This window comes from Ursus maritimus, assembly GCF_017311325.1.
Source record: "Ursus maritimus isolate PB19 chromosome X unlocalized genomic scaffold, ASM1731132v1 scaffold_X1, whole genome shotgun sequence".
Classification (NCBI taxonomy): Eukaryota; Metazoa; Chordata; class Mammalia; order Carnivora; family Ursidae; genus Ursus; species Ursus maritimus.
The window spans coordinates 113,882,493-113,898,853 of NW_024423319.1; the positions used below are offsets into that span (position 1 = coordinate 113,882,493).

At 42.1% G+C, this 16,361-nt stretch overlaps 1 protein-coding gene and 1 long non-coding RNA gene across 4 annotated transcripts in view; one reads left to right on the forward strand and one right to left on the reverse strand.

The window, feature by feature from the left end:
* Positions 1-16,361, forward strand: part of LOC103668112 — a 252,416-nt gene that overhangs the window by 103,933 nt on the left and 132,122 nt on the right. The gene's annotated exons all lie outside the window — the stretch shown is intronic.
* The window catches only part of GLRA2 (glycine receptor alpha 2), a 199,141-nt gene that overhangs the window by 20,019 nt on the left and 162,761 nt on the right, over positions 1-16,361 (reverse strand). The window lies entirely within an intron of this gene.

Below are 16,361 nucleotides of genomic sequence, written 5' to 3' on the forward strand. Positions count from 1 at the left end.
AAATGCCAGTTCCTCCTTGAGGACAACCCCTCCTCATCAGCCGGAAGTACTTTCCCTTCCTAGGAACTGCCACAGCTCCACCTGTAACTGTTACGGTTCTTGACATTCTCTACCCCATATTAGAAAAATTTTGCACTTACTTATTCTTCTTATGGATCTCTACAGCAGCATGGAAACAGGTTTCAAGCAGTTTTCATATCCTCACTTCCCCTTAGCTAAAACAGAACGCAGTACAAAGCAAGCATTCTAAAAAACGCCTGAATAAATGAACTCTAGGGTTTGTCCAGCAGCTTAGGTGAAAACAAAGAAAATAAGGGCTATTTCCATATATGCACTTCTACCCAGCGCCAGAATCATTTATTTTCTAAAAGACTACACTTGCTTGTGACAATTCTTCAATCAGGTGGGAATAACTCCAGCTTAAGTGTCATCCCCAAATGAGCTTGTTACAAAGAATAATAATATTGATAGAAGACAAATTAAAACTGTGATTAGGGAAGCACCAGACTTCTCTCTCATTCCGTTTGATTTTCTTATGAGAGTCCAGTTATGTTGACATGTAACTACAGTTTGCGTCACCATGGAGAATTTATAGCAATTAAGAGCTAGACAGTAAAAGGAGAAGGTTTAAGGTATCTGCCATCATAGCCTTTCTAAGATAGTAGTGGAGCTGAAGGCACAGGCTTGATTTTGGGGACGTAAGGAAATAGAATTGTATTATGAAACCCATCAAGTTCTTTGGAATACCCAGTAGCACAAAATGTTTTATCAATGCCAACTGCAGGTTGCAATAGGTGGAATGCAATTGTTTTTCTGTAATTTGGAGAAATGACGATTCTGGCTTCAGGGATGCCACTCATTGCGCCTTCTAGATCCTTAGCCGTCTGTTTCCACACTTCAGGCACAAAACGTATTCCAGGGTCTGTTTGGTATTTGGTGAGGAGGCAGAGGATGGGGTTAAATGGGACTGTAATTGTCATCAGGCTCCTGGCCCAAAAGGCATTGCACCTTCGTTTGCCTTTGTTCTCTCCAAAGCAACCCGGAGACAAGGATTTGCGTGCAAGTAGTTTATTTGGGAAGTAGTGTGGGAAGTGCAGAGCGGAGTGGGGAAATGGGACAGGGAAAGGAGAAAAGTCAAGAAAGGGTGTGTGAATCGGCAGCAGATTACTGTTGGCAAATAGAGCTCAAACCTCTGAGAGACTCAGACTTAAGCTAGCAAGGAGTGAGGAAGCTCGGTATGCAGCCACCCAGCCCCAGCTGTCATTGGTTGAAGGCCACTCCTGAGGCATTCATCTATGGATGGAATATACTAGAGTGGCCTGCAGACACTCTCAAACAGTTGCAGGAAACCATTGCTGTGTGTGGTGGTGAGAATCATGGCTACCAAAGATGTCTGCGTCCTAACCCCTGGAACTGTGAAAATGTCACTTTACAGGCCACAGAAAGTTTGCAGGTATGATTAAGTTAAGGAATTAGAGATGGAGAGAGGGCCCCAGATTATCCAGATGAGCTTAATTTAGTCACATGGCTCTTAAAAGTAGAAAACCTGGCGGCGCCTGGGTTAAGTGTCTGCCTTCAGCTCAGGTCGTGATCTCAGGGTCCTGGGATCAAGTCCCAAGTCGGATTTCCTGCTCAGTAGGAGTCTGCTTCTCCCTCTCCCTCTGCCCCTTTTCCCACCCTGCCCTGCCCCACTCGTGCGCATGCTCTGTCTCTCAAATTAAAAAAAATCTTTAAAAAGTGGAGAACCTTCCTCAACTGTGGTCAGAGGGAGATGTGACTATGGAAGAAGGGTCAGAGAGAGACAACATTGAGGAATTTGAAGGGAGCTGCAAGTCAAGGAACGTGGGTGGCCTTTAGAAGTTGGAAAACGCAAGAAATCAGATTCTTCGCTAGAACTTTGTTACATAAGTGAGACAAAGGTGGCCGCTGTGTATTGGTCCCTGGGTTGTTTATTTCACTGCGGGCTAAGACCTGTTAGCTCAAAGGCCTGCTGGCGTCTCAGTCAAATTTTACATGTTGAGTAATTTTTTAAATGGTCCAAACAAGCAGATCTTCATCTAAAGCCTGCCTGCTTTGCATACATCATGAAACTGTGTTCAGCATCTGCTGACCAGTGACAAGATAGAGCCTTGTCATTCTGAGACCCTCCCTCGGCTGCTCTGCCTTTTGAAGCTATCTGACACAGACGCTTCTGCATGCTGCTGAATGACATCACCTAGACAGGTAAGCCTCCTCTCCACTGGGAGTCCCTCTGCCCTCTTCCCTTCTGAGTGGCAGCTCCTTGCTGTAAGCCTCTGAACCATCTCATGCCGCCCTGCCAAGGCCCATCCCATACAGCTTGTCGTGTGGTGCTTCCTCTCGTGGGCTTGTCTTTCTCCTTGATCAGCCTCCAAATCGCAAAAACCCCCCACAACACTTCACAAGCAATGCATCCTTGCCAATACCTTCTCTTTTTTGCCCAGTGAGGCCCATATTGGACTTCTAACCTCCGTAACTGTTCTCTCAACCTGAACATCCCTCTTAGCCCCCTTTCACCTGTCCAACTCCTACTCCTGTGTCGGACCCAGATGAGTGGTCACTTCCCAGGTGTTACAAAGTGGAGAACCTGCTCTGTCCTTGGTCCTCAACAAATCTTGCACTTAAGCCTCGCCTGTAGCACACTACATGGTTTCTGCATTGAAACCGTTTGTCCACGAGTCTATCCATCCTAGGCAAAGAAACACAGCACAAAAATGAGACTAGTTGATAAAGTTTTTCTTCCCATTTTAACATTGAATTCCCTTTTAAAATTTTGTGTAGCAAGTCTCTATATGCAAAACTGGAACTTCAGCTAAGTTTGATGATTATAGAAATGAAAGGGATCGTTGATGTTAAAGACCTGAGGTAACTGCTTTATCACAAAGAAAAAAACTGGTGGTAGGTAACTCCTGTACTGTATTGGTCATATTTTCATTTATGTATGAAGTGTTCTCCTTTCATTGTTATTCTTCTCCTCTTTACATTATATCGCCATTGCTACCCCCTCCTGGACCATCACATGAGCCATACTTTTGTCTCCCCATTGCCTTGAGGAAGTCCAAACTTCTTAGCCTGATGCAGAGCCTTTCCTTCCCTGCCCCTTGCTCTCTGGGCTCCTGTCTTGTTAATTAACTCTTAGGGAGCCCAGTTGTTGGTTTGGTGCTTGTCTTAGTTGGCTTTTTCTAGAAGGCCCTGAGATAAGGATTTGAGTGCATATAGTTTATTTGGGAGGTGATCTCAGGAGGCACCAGCAGAGAGAAAGTGAGGCAGGGAAAGAAACCATCTCAATTCAGGGTGTATTGGTAAGCAGGTTAGAGTGTGGGTGACTGGCTCAATCCCACTGGGAATCACTGGGAGCCAGTATAGGACATAACTCAGAGGAATAAGGAAGCTGGGATATTTATCTGTAGTCCCCAGCTATTGTTGGCAGACAGCTGTTCCTGTAGTGAGTCCTCAGTATTTCCAGCTTGCCCTGTACAAGTTGAGCATGCTTCTGAGGCCTAAGATCCCTCCTCTCCACATCATGGCAGAGCAGAGCTTAGAGTGGGAAGCCATCATTGGATATAGAAATGAGCAGTGGCATGGGAATAACGGGTCCAGCACTGACAGCATTTAGCCCAGGGCCCCTCTGGCGTATTCCCATAGCAGTCCTCTGGCCTCTAGCCCAATACATGTCCAATGTACGTGGAAGATGTGTCTGCTTGTTAGTCTGTCTCTCTCTCTGGACTGTGAGCATCCCCAGGGCAGATTCCACTGGACTTTGTGCATGGCTTATAGTAGGTGTGCGCTACATGTACACTGAGTGCATGAATGGATGAGTATAATGAGATAGTCTGAGGAGATGACACTGAGGATAAGGGAAAGAGAAAATGATGAAGAAAACCGGGGATAGAAAAATAGGATCTAGTAGGAAGGCAGGCAAGAAAATAGAGATAATGGTAAACAGGCTGGGATGAAAGAAAGGATTAGAGATACTAAAAAAATGGGGATTTCATCTGCAAGGCTGCTTCTGCACATCACTTCACATTCTGCCTCAGAGCATTCCATACTGCAAGCCCTACAATAAGGATGTCATAATACCTAGCAAAATGGGACAAGCTTGGAAGAAAAGCACGTTACAAACCTTTCCAGCCACTGTATCCCTGACAAGTAGCAGCTCTTCACCCTGGTGGTCTAGGGGAATTGCAAAGTACCATGACATTTATTTATTCTTGCTGGGCTTCACAATTAAGTCCAACTAATCCACACAGGTCTGTTAAAGCCTCATCTAAACTCCTCAACCTTTAAGACAAAAAACAAACACGCTGTCTACCTCCTTGGGGAAGCAGTTACAGCCTTTTCAACATCCTGCTTGCTAAGGAAGCAGTTCTTACCTTAATTAATGATCTACAAAATCCTCTTTAAACACCATGTGCAAACATGTGGCAGAATATAGGGGGAAACGCTAAAGGACAAGAGAGAACGTACACCGTTTCACTGTATTTTTGTTGAAAGGAAAAAAAAAAAAGCTAAGACGATGGAGTTTCCATCCCAAGGACAAGGAGAAAGGACACCTGTCGGCATTTCCAGTCTAAAAATGTCTTTATTAAGTACTTATTTTCTGTTTGTTAGTCTTTTCATGGCTAGTTTTTCAACATGGAATCATTGGGGTTAATGTCCTTGACATGATTATGGATACATTAGTACCAAAGGTATGAGGTAATGATAGCATTTTCACTACTGAAGGCCTTTTTAGGGGTTCTTTGGACCCTCAGTACTCAGTGTGGCTCTCCAGACTAGCAACGTCAGCGTCGCCCGTACCTGGCACATGCTTGTTGGAAATGTCCAGGCTTTGATTCAAGCTAGGGGCTGGGTTCCAGGACTCTGTTGGACCTAGGCCTCCAGGTGATTCTCCTGTGTACCAGAGTTAGAGAAGGACTGATCTAGAGCAGGTCAAGAGCCAGCCCATGCTCCGGCAGTAGTCTGCAAGTGGACAAGTGTGTTTGTCATTGGTTCTTCTCAATTCCTGTGCTTCTTTCTGGTCCAAGTAGTGAGGATTCTTATATGCATTGTCACAGTTTTAGTAACCTACCCAATTCAAAAGTTCCCACTAGATTCTTTCTAGAATGGATGAAATTGTGGGTCTCTTTAGCATTGTCCCACCGCCCTCCCTTTCTCTTTAACACTACATATCATTGTGTGTGCCTGTGAACCACACACATTCAGGTGTTAAATTTAAAAATAAGCTTTCATTATGCCTGTTAACACTCCTGAGCATTCCCTAAATAGGTGTGATAAAGAACTTAATTTTTTCCTACCCACATACAAGTATCTTCATCTCCCAGAATTTGGATATTCAGAGTGTGAACTTAAGACTTCCCAGATAGGGGCCCTGCCTTACCTCCTGCTTGAAGCTATGCATAGCATCATAGATTTGTTTTCTTAGGGTGTGTGGTGTGCAGATCCATATGATTCATGTCTCAATGAAGCCAATCAGATGGAGTTTTCTTTCATACTCAGCTGAGTGTGCATTTGAATAAATCAAATTTTCAAAGATAAGCTGCTGGATAGAACTTGCCTTTTTCTAATGTGAGGGAAAGAACTGGCCATCACCCAATGAGCCCCACCTACATATGAGTCATGGAGGAATTGACTCTGAGGTTTGCAGAACTGAAAGCACTCTCCTGACTTAGCGGGCAGATGTAGGCGAACTGTGTCACCCTTGCGAACAAGAAATAGGAAATAACTAGGCTATACTTCTCAATATGAAACAGTCCTAACAATGTTGTAAACCAGGGTTTTCTCTACCATGGCACTATCAACATTTAGGGCTGGATAATTTTTCATTTTATGGTTGGGGGGCAGCCCAGCACATGGTAGGAAATTGAACAGCATCCTGGCCTCTACAGACTAGACGCCAGTAGCATCCCTCCCTTAGATGGGACAACCAAGCCTATCTCCAGACGTCACCACAAGTCTCTTGGGGGCAAAACTGCTCCCGCTGAGAACCACTACTGTAAGCCTTTGGAGAGGAAGAAGATGAGAGACCTTATGCAAGGTCTCAAAGGTCGATCCTACTGGACTTACAGTTCAATGGATTCATTTGCTTCGATTTGTGGGGTTGATTAGGCTTCATGATAGTACATCTGCATTTCAATAGTCGCCTTTCAGAGTCAGTTTACGTTCTAATTGGGTTAGAAGGGTCTTCATGGGTTCTCTACCTTTGGAAAAAGCACCCTTGTACTTAGGAAGTTTAGCCACAGCCCATAACCATGGAAGACAGAATGGAAGAATTCAGCTTGCCCCTAATTTTTTCCACTTCTCTTGTTTAGACACTATAGAGTAGAAGCACGAACTCATTATTTCAATCCTATGCTTATAAAAATCGCTGTACATGGGTCACATCTCACTGTGCAATCTAATTTTCCTTTGTGGAAGAACGACAAGAGGAATGAAAATGGAGGGGAATGAAGCTATTTGAAGATGTTTGGTTTTAATCTGTACAATATGCTCTCCATTAAATTGAGCAAAAGCTTTATGACCCAGAGTCTGGTACCTAGTGGTGGAGAAAGTAGATACTAAAATGAACAATCACTAAACATAGAATTTACCATGTGCCTGGTTTTTTTTTTTTTTTCTATGAGCTTTACTCACAGGAACTCACTTTATTCTCACTACAGTACTATGAGGGGAATACTATTAATTCAATTTTACAGATGAGAAAACTGACGCACAGAGAGGTTTTTGTGTGTTTTTAAGTAACCTGCCAAGGTCACAGGACTGGTAAATTACAGTGCCTCCATTTGAATGTTGGCAGTTTAGGCCCCTCGTTTTTGGAGACGAAACCCACAACTCCTAAACTTGAATCCCTCACAGGATACCCATCTCAGACAAGGCTAGACTGAGACCCTGACAAAGTCAGACAAAACAAGGCTACTTCATAACTTAGTCTAAGCACAAACAAAAACCAGGTCACTATACTACCCACAAAATACTCATTATCCAGCTCTTGGTTAAAGTAAGTGACTGCTCTTCCTTTACCAATTATAGTTTTATCCTCACATGAGTCTGCCCTTCTATAGATATGTTACTGAGATACCCAATTATAGAATTTACCCTGCCTTTTTTTTAGAGAGAGAGGGAAAGTGGTGGGGAGGGGCAGAGGGAGAGGGAGGGAGAATCTTAACCAACCTCCATGCCCCGTGGAGCCCGACATGGAGCTTAATCTTACAACCCTGAGATCCTGACCTGAGCTGAAATCAAGTCACATGCTTAATGGACTGAGTCACCCAGGCGCCCCGAATTTTCCCGTGCTTTCTGACAGCATCCAATCTAGAGAAAACCCCTGCTTCCTTAGGTTTTCCCCCCAAATCACCCAATTTACAGGGGACCCTTCTGCTGCTGCTCTCCATGGTGTGTGTTCTTCCTCACTGCAGAATCGTAAACCCACCTTGCTTAACTACAGCCTTGTTTCTGGTCATGTTTGGCTGAGCAGTGTTGACGCTACTTGTCAATGTTACGAAGCTAAAAGTGGTAGCTAATTCCAGATGACTAAATCAGTATCAAAAAGATTAATATAATCTAGAAAATGGGCTGAATCCAAGGAAGTGAAAATTTACAGTGATAAAGTTGTTTATTTAGGTTAGAAAAAAGTCAAGCACTTAAGAGGAGATAACTTGATAGCTACTCATATTAATAACAGGGAAAAAAAGACTTGGGAAATTAACAAGCATTTAGCAAGGTCAAAAAGAGCCAATAGTGGAATAGGATGACTTAAAAGCACTACCGTAATTTAATGCTGTATTAGAAACTGCAGACAAAGAGGGGACATTACTGCTCCTTTGTGTTACGTGTTGATCATGCCTGGGTTATCTTTCAAATTCTGTGACTCATACTTCAAGGTGTTCACTAGCAAACCACAAAAAGGTGATCAGTGTGCTGCGTGGCTATAAGCCACATCATAGGAAGGACTAGGTCTGTTTAGCTCAAAAGATCTGAGAAGTCCTGCCAGCTCACCATCCTTAAGTGTTTGAAGGGATGTCTCCAGGAAGAGAGGAAGGAGATTTTTACCCCTAGTGAGGAGGAGGGCTGGTCTGACTGGAGACGTTCCAGGACTCCGTGGATTTAATAAGCCACTCCAAGATGACTATTTGCTCTGGGTCCTTGTCTTCTGGCTTTCACCAGTGTGGTCTCATGTCCCATTGGAATGCGAAAATCTAAGGCTCTTGGAACAGTAGGGAGGAATTAGCACAGGGCTTCTGGGCCTCCTGGGTGGAGGGACAAGGGCTTCTTCTAAATTGTTTCCCTCCTGGGGGCATTGCATTCAGATTTGAGGCTAAAGCGTGGATAAAAATAGTTTATTATCCTTGTAGGTTTATTTCTATTCAGTAGGTCAATGAGAAGATGATTGGTTGAGAGCAAGATTCAGGTATTTCTAGGTAAAGTGTCCTAAATAATATCTACCAATATCTTTCCAATCTTCTATTCTTCTGTAAACATACGTCACTTTCTACCCATTGTTGTACATGTTTATCAAAAGGAACAAATTGGTTACTAAGGGTGCTTGAAAGAGTGGGATTATCTCAGCCCTGTAGGACCAGGAAATGATCTTTTGAGGAATTAGCAAGTTAGCTAAGAGTTAAAGGATAGACGGGGGAAGAGCAGAAAATCACAACAAAATGAGTACCGAATTCTTACTTTGCCAACTTATTATCATCTGAGACCTTTTGATCAGGGCCTCACATTCTCATCCTATTGTCTGGTCAGGTTGAAGCCCCTTATTTTCTTCCTGGGAGGTTGAAGTCTGAATAATGTGTTAACGTTCCTTTTAAAAGGCTGCTTATGGGGGCACCTGGGTGGCGCAGTCGTTAAGCGTCTGCCTTTGGCTCAGGGCTCGATCCTGGCATTCTGGGATCGAGCCCCACATCAGGCTCCTCTGCTGGGAGCCTGCTTCTTCCTCTCCCACTCCCCCTGCTTGTGTTCCCTCTCTCGCTGGCTGTCTCTCTCTCTGTCAAAATAAATAAATAAAATCTTAAAAAAAAAAAAAAGGCTGCTTATGGTGATGAGCACCGGGTGTTGGATGAAGGTGTTGAATGACTATATCGTCCACCTGAAACTAATATAACACTGTAGGTTAACTAACTGGAATTAAAATGAAAACCTTAAAAACAAAGAATTTATCATTAGGTGGCCTAAAACCCATAACTATGTTCTCAAACAGCCACAATTTTTGTTTTGTCGATGAAAATAAAGAAATCGGGGCTCTGTGAGCAACCGGAAATATCTGAAACCCGGCCCAAAGCCAAAAGTCAGGTGTGGTGCGGCCAGATAGTAAAAAGAAAGGAAACAACAACAAAAAAAGGGAGAAACTCAGATGAGGCTTTAAAGTTCTTGTGGGGAAATTGTTATAAATACCACATGGTATGAAAACTTCTTATTGGAGCTGAGGAGGTAACATAAAAATAGGATTTTACCACATAGACCTGGGGCGTCAGCATCTAATAGACTGGGGTTGGCCCAACCATAGGCATTTGCAGATTCTGTCAGTTGAAGATCTGGACTTGATTGTTTCCAAGAAAGTCTGCTTTAGTAAAACTGACAGTGGCTGCTTTGCAAGGTGTAGAAAGGACAATCTAAGCAACTACACCTAGTCACAAACTGCCTGGCCCCTCCTTGAAAGTGACCCCATTTCATAACTTCGTTGTTTAGTGAGCAGCAGGCATTCTTCCCATGCAAGTAAATGCAATCTCAGGCATTCTCTCAATAAATATCTTCCTTGAATAAATCTTAATGCCAGTATCACTTTGGAAAATGATTTGCTCTTGGTTTTTTTCTTATATCTTATAAATAATCAGCCTGTATTGTGCTGCAGAGGTCAGTTCCCCAATGACTTTTTTTCATTGGGAATATTGAACATTTAAAAATGGTGTTTTTTAGGGGTGCCTGGGTGGCTCAGTCAGTTAAGCATCTGCCTTCGGCTCAAGTCATGATCCTGGAGTCCCCGGATCGAGTCTCACGTTGGGCTCCCTGCTCAGCGGGGAGTCTGCTTCTCCCTCTCCCTCTGTTCCTTCCCTACTCATGCTCCCTCACTCGCTCACTCACTCTCTCCCTCAAATAAATAAATCTTTAAAAAAATAAAAATGGTGATTTGTTTTTGTTTTAACTCAGGCCATAACCTATTAGGGTCTGTGAGAATTCAGTGGTTCATGACTAGCTGGGCCAGAACTAGGGCATGGTAAGGCCTCAGGTGCAAAATGTAAGGGGGTGGCACAACCCCAGTGCTCCAGGTCAATGTTTTAATGGAGTATTTAAAAACTTCATTGTTAGTGCAAAAAATCCAAGGTGCACAAAATATCAAAATTTTAAATAAAAACGGGATCTGACTCTGTACTTGTGTGCTCACCTCACTTGCCTTAACCCTAGTCATATTCACATTTAAAAAGCAGAATAGACCATCAGAGTGCATTAGAGGTGTTTGTTTCAAGTACATCTGTGCCTCAGAGATAGTGGATCATAATGTATGATCTAAAACGTGAACTCTGAGCAATAGCAGTTCAGGTCAGGGACTCTGGAGCCAGACTTCTTGCGTGTGTGACTTTGGGCATTTTGCTTAACCTCTCTTTGCTTTAGTTTTCTCATCTGTAGGACAGAGATAAGAATACTGCCTTCATTATTGACAGGATGACCACATAATTTATCCAAACAAGGGCAACTTTGAGAGTGGAAAATGGTATTAACAGACAATACAACTCTTTGATGTTATTTATTACAAAATAGAAGTGCATTAGCAAAGTTATCCTGCAAAAAATGACAAAAGCATTCAGTCGTGAACTTTCAGACGCTCAACAGAAAGACTGCTCAGCCTCTGTTTTGTTTTTTGTCCATTGAACCTATGATTTTCCATGTGTTCCACTGATCCCACCAAGTGGTAGCCTAGTGGTGTCATGGGTTTTGTGTGCCATGTCATGGGCCAAGACTGGCATCCCCAAGTGGGCAGCAGGATAGCAGTGTCCCCCCGCCAACAGAGGCCAAAAGAAAGACTCCTCTATCCCCAGTCTCTTGTGTCCAAGTGCACTTCATTTTGATATCAGCAAGTTCCCTTTGAGCTATACTGGAAGGAGAGTGATATAACATGACATTGCTTCAGGAAAGGGTCAAGAAAAGAAGCCGGGGTAGTGATGGTTATTTGTTAGATCTTACTACATGTTAAAGTGAGAACTCGTCCACTGCGCATGTATGCCCCCACCCCAGAAGATGACAGCATAACAGAAATCAGATATAGAGGTCAACCAAACCCATTTCATTTAGTTTTAATGCAACTATTAATAACTTGTTTAAAATGAATAATCCATAACAAATGCTAAATTATACCAAGGCATCAGGACAATATACAAGGCCAGGACTTGCCACAGTAAGCTGGGCTGTATGATCGCACTATTCACCTAGCTGTTGTGGGGATTAAATCAATACTGTATGGAAAGTGCCTAAAACAGCACCTGGTATATAGTAAGCCCTCAATCAGTGTTAGCTCTTATTACCATTTTTTTTTCTTGCCATGGTTCAGACTTAAAAAACTTAGAGTGCTGCCTTAGGGAAAAAGATGCCATTTTCTAAGGGACACATAATTGGAAAGGTCTCATTTTTTTTTTTTTTACAAAATTTAATTGTCAATGAAAATAAGAGTCTTGACTGCAAAGGTCTAAGTGTGATTTGTTTTGCTCCCCACCTCCTTCTCATGTCTTAAATTTGTTAATTAATCATTGTATTTCGAATGACCATTTTGAGATGCATAGTTGAACTCCAGAACATCTCCATGCGAAACATCTAAACGTGGATTTCTCAATTTTTTTAAGACAAAGCAGTGACTACCAATGCCAACTGGCATCTCCAAGGAGTCTCCCCTTAATGCCCATCACTGCCAGCCATTTCAGGTGTCCTTCTTGCTCCTCTTTGCAGTGCCCAAACTGTCTTGCTTTCTGCTTACTTAACCCCAGCTCCTCTGGAGCCTCTGAAGTTGAGTTCATTTGACTTCATCACTGGTCTCCTTTATCACTGCTGTCACCTACCAGCCTCCAGCCCTTAGTAGCTGATGACCTTAGGGACTCTTTCACTATCAACTCAATACGCATGAATGCCACCTTTGGTGGAGGGTCTTCAATAACCAAATGGATAACTGGCTCCATCCTTGGCCTTCCAATTCCTGGACTGCCTTGCTGTCAATTTTTCCTCTGTTGGACCTTAGCCATGTACCCGTGATCATACCCTTATCCTTGTCTTTACTTCCTGTGAAATCTTGATTTTTGAGCATTTCTTTCTCCTGCTCACCACTGGCTTGAGTCCTTCCAGTGCAGTTATTTTAACATTCTTATTTCAGCATTTCATTGATCTCAGTAAGATGGCCAATCCATGAATAATCAGTGTCTCCTTCATGTTCTCACTTTACCTACCTTAGGGTCCCTGGTTCATCATTACCGGTCCCTTGCAAGCACCCTTAACTCCCCTGCCCTCCCTTCCACTTTCCCTTCCTCTCCTCCAACTCCTCCATTGTCTTTTTTAAGCTTACAGTATTTTATTAGTTTCAGGTGTACAATATAGTAATTCAACAATTCCATACATCACCCAGTGCTCATCGCAACAAGTGCATTCCTTAATCCCCATCACCTATTTCACCCAGAACCCCACCCACCTCCCCTCTGGTAACTATCAGTTTGTTCTCTGTAATTGTGTCTGTTTCCTGCTTGGTCTCTCTTTTTTTTCTTTTGCTTGTTTGTTGTTTCTTAAATTTCATATATGAGTGAATCATATGGTATTTGTCTTTCTCTGACTTATTTCACTTAGCATAATACTCTCTAGCTCCATCTATGTCATTGCAAATAGCACTACTTTGTTATTTTTTATGGCTGAATAATATTTCATTGTATTATATACACTACCTCTTTTTTATCCATTCATCAATCAATGGACACTTGGGCTGCTTCCATATCTTGGCTATTGTAAGTCATGCTGCTATAAACATAAGGGTGCATGTATCCCTTTGAATGCGTGTTTTTGTATTTTTTGGGTAAATACCCAGCAGTGCAATTGCTGGATTATAGGGTAGTTCTATCTTTAACTTTTTGAGGAACCTCCATACTGTTTTTCACGGTGGTTGCACCAGTTTACAGTCCCACCAACAGTGCACAAGTGTTCCTTTTTCTCCACATTCTTGCCAACACCTGTTTTTTTTCTTGTGTTGTTGAATACCTATTCTTTTCAAACTACTCCAAAAAAATAGAAAGGGAAGGAAAGCTTCCAAATTTATTTTATGAGGCCAATATTACCTGGATACCAAAACCAGATAATGACACCACTGAAAAAGAGAACTACAAGCCAATATCCCTGATGAACATAGATGTAAAAATCCTCAACAAAATACTAGCAAACCAAATTCAACAATACATTAAAAAAATCATTCACCATTATCAAGTGGGATTTAATTTTGGGTTCCAAAGGTGGTTCAATATTTGCAAATCAATCAGTGTGATACATCAATAAGAGAAAGGATAAGAACCATATGATCATTTAAATAGAGAAAAAGCATTTGACAAGGCACAACATCCATTCATGATAAAAAAAAAAAAAAACCAAAAAAGTAGGTTTAGAGGGAACATACCTCAACCTATGAAAACCCACAGCTAACATAATCCTCAATGAGGAAAAACTAAGAGCTTTTCCCCTAAGGTCAGGAACAAGACAATGATGTCCACTGTCACCACTTTTATTCAGCACAGTACTAGAAGTCCTAGCCACGGCAGTCCGACAACAAAAAGAAAGAAAAGGCATCCAAATCAGTAAGGAAGAAGTAAAAAGCAAAACTTTCACTATTTGCGGATGACATGATACTATATTTAGAAAACCCGAAAGACTCCACCAAAAAAACTGCTAGCAGTGATAAATGAATTCGGTAAAGTCACAGGATACAAAATCCACATACAGAAATCTGTTGTGTTGTTTTTTTTTTTAAAAGATTTTATTTATTTATTTGACAGAGATAGAGACAGCCAGCGAGAGAGGGAACACAAGCAGGAGGAGTGGGAGAGGAAGAAGCAGGCTCATAGGAGAGGAGCCTGATGTGGGGCTCGATCCCATAACGCCGGGATCACGCCCTGAGCCGAAGGCAGATGCTTAACCGCTATGCCACCCAGGCGCCCCTGTTGTGTTTCTATACACCAATAATGAAGCAGCAGAAAGCGAAATTAAGTAATCCTATTTACAATTGCACCCAAAATAGTAAGATACCTAGGAATAAACCTAACCAAAGATGTGGGAGATCTGTACTCTGAAAACTATAAAACACTGTTGAAAGAAATTGAAGATGACACAAAGAAATGGAAAGACATTCCATGCTCGTGAATTGGAAGATTTCTATAATAGCCTCCTAACTTATCTGCTGCTGTTATGCTTGACCCCGTGGACCATCCACTTGATATCCTGGTATTTGCTATGGTGAAACTAATTTGTGGATTCCAGTCAGTTAGAATAAAATCCATTCCTTTATACTGGCCAGCGAAGTCCTGTATGAATCTGAAATTGCCTATTCCTGCAACCTCATCTCATTATCTCCCGCCTGCTTTAGAACTGCCCAGTTTTCTGCAAACTTATAGTATGACTCACTTGGGACTCTCGTGAAAAGTACTAATTCTCAGTGACCTCCCCTTGCAGACTCTGATTCATAGGTTTAGGAATCTGTGCAAGAATTTACTTTTAACAAGCGCTCCATATGACTCTTATGATAAGATATAGATACAGCCTAAGAATCTTCTACATAGCATTCCAAGGAAGTCCTACCAATTATTGAGACTTGGGAAGCAAAATGAAACTCATTTTCCATCTCTGATCTAGGAGAATATGCAGTCGGTGGCCATCTGCTATGCTAAGCCAGGGAATTCTGAGAATACAGTTTATGTGCTGAAATACCCTCACATTCTCATAATTTCTTGGGTGGCCCAGGTGCCACTTTGTGCAGACTCCTGTGGATGAGGTTGAAGAAATGGTTATCATCACCAGGGAGGCAAGGACGAGAAAGTTGAGAAAGGCTTGATACTCAAAGTGTACAGCAAGGAGAATGTGTCTGTTTCTCTACACTATGGTAGGACAAAATGTTCCTAAGAGGTAGAGAAGAGAAACAGGGCAACCAGCCAGATACCAGTCCAGAGTATGTGCAGGAAACGTTTTGGTAGATGAAGTCAGGACTCTGTGAGCTCCAGGCATACGAGCTCCTCAACATAACCAACATCTAAATCACAATAAACGTTTAACTTTGCATCTAGGTATTTGGAAGCATTAAGATTGACAGTGAAACTATGGCTTTAATAGAAAGTTTAATTTCTCAAATTTTAGGAGAACAGATTTTGAAAAGTATCATATCCTATATGTAAAATTTTAACTGAAGTCTGCTAGCAACATTGTTACAGGCACTAGCATCCTCCATATCAAGGGACGTGTTTCTCTCCCAGAACCTGAAACTGAAAACAAGTGTAAGCCTCCTGGTGTCCCGTAATGAAATTGGATTATAAGCCAGAGTAGTGCTTTTCCAACATGGACACACACTGAAATTTCCGGGGGTGGGGGGGGTGGCTTCAGAAATCCTGACTCCCGTGCCCCATCCCAAGACCGGGATTTAATTACTGTGGGGTGTGGCCAAGGTTTGGGGTTTTGGAAAGATCCCCAGGCTATTCTAATGGGCAGGCAAGTTTAGGGACGACGGAGCTACTGATTTGAGCATCTGTTTGAAACCTCAAACCTCTGAATGGTGTAGAATTTGGGTTTATGCCTTAAAGTTTAAGTCGAGACAATGAGATCAGTTTGACTGGATTTATCAAGTTGTGACCAACCTGGGTAGGAACCTTATTTACATACAACCAGAGCAATTGTTGAGAAAGTCAGTCGAGGTGGTTATATGTACACAAAGTCACATACACACAAATTATTAATGTTCAAAACAACAGGATTTTAAAGCAATTTTGTCAAATTGAGTATGTATCTCCAATTAGAGTTGCCCGATAAAACACAGGGCTCCCAGTTAAATCTTAATTTCAGATAAACAAATAGTTTATTAATATAAGTATCTCCCATGCAATACTTGGGACATATTTATACCCAATGCTATTTGTTGATCTAAAATTCAAGTTTAACTTCATGCCTTGTGTTTTTATTTGCTAAATGCGACAACCCTGCCCCAATTTTAAAGGACTGACCTGAGCAATAATTCAGTATAGTAGGACACCTCAGGACAAAAATTAACCTTAGCCTCTTGCTCATTATGTATTCTATTTTTTGAATTCCACTGCCTGGTAACTACCTCAAGCTCTACCTGACTTTGTCTG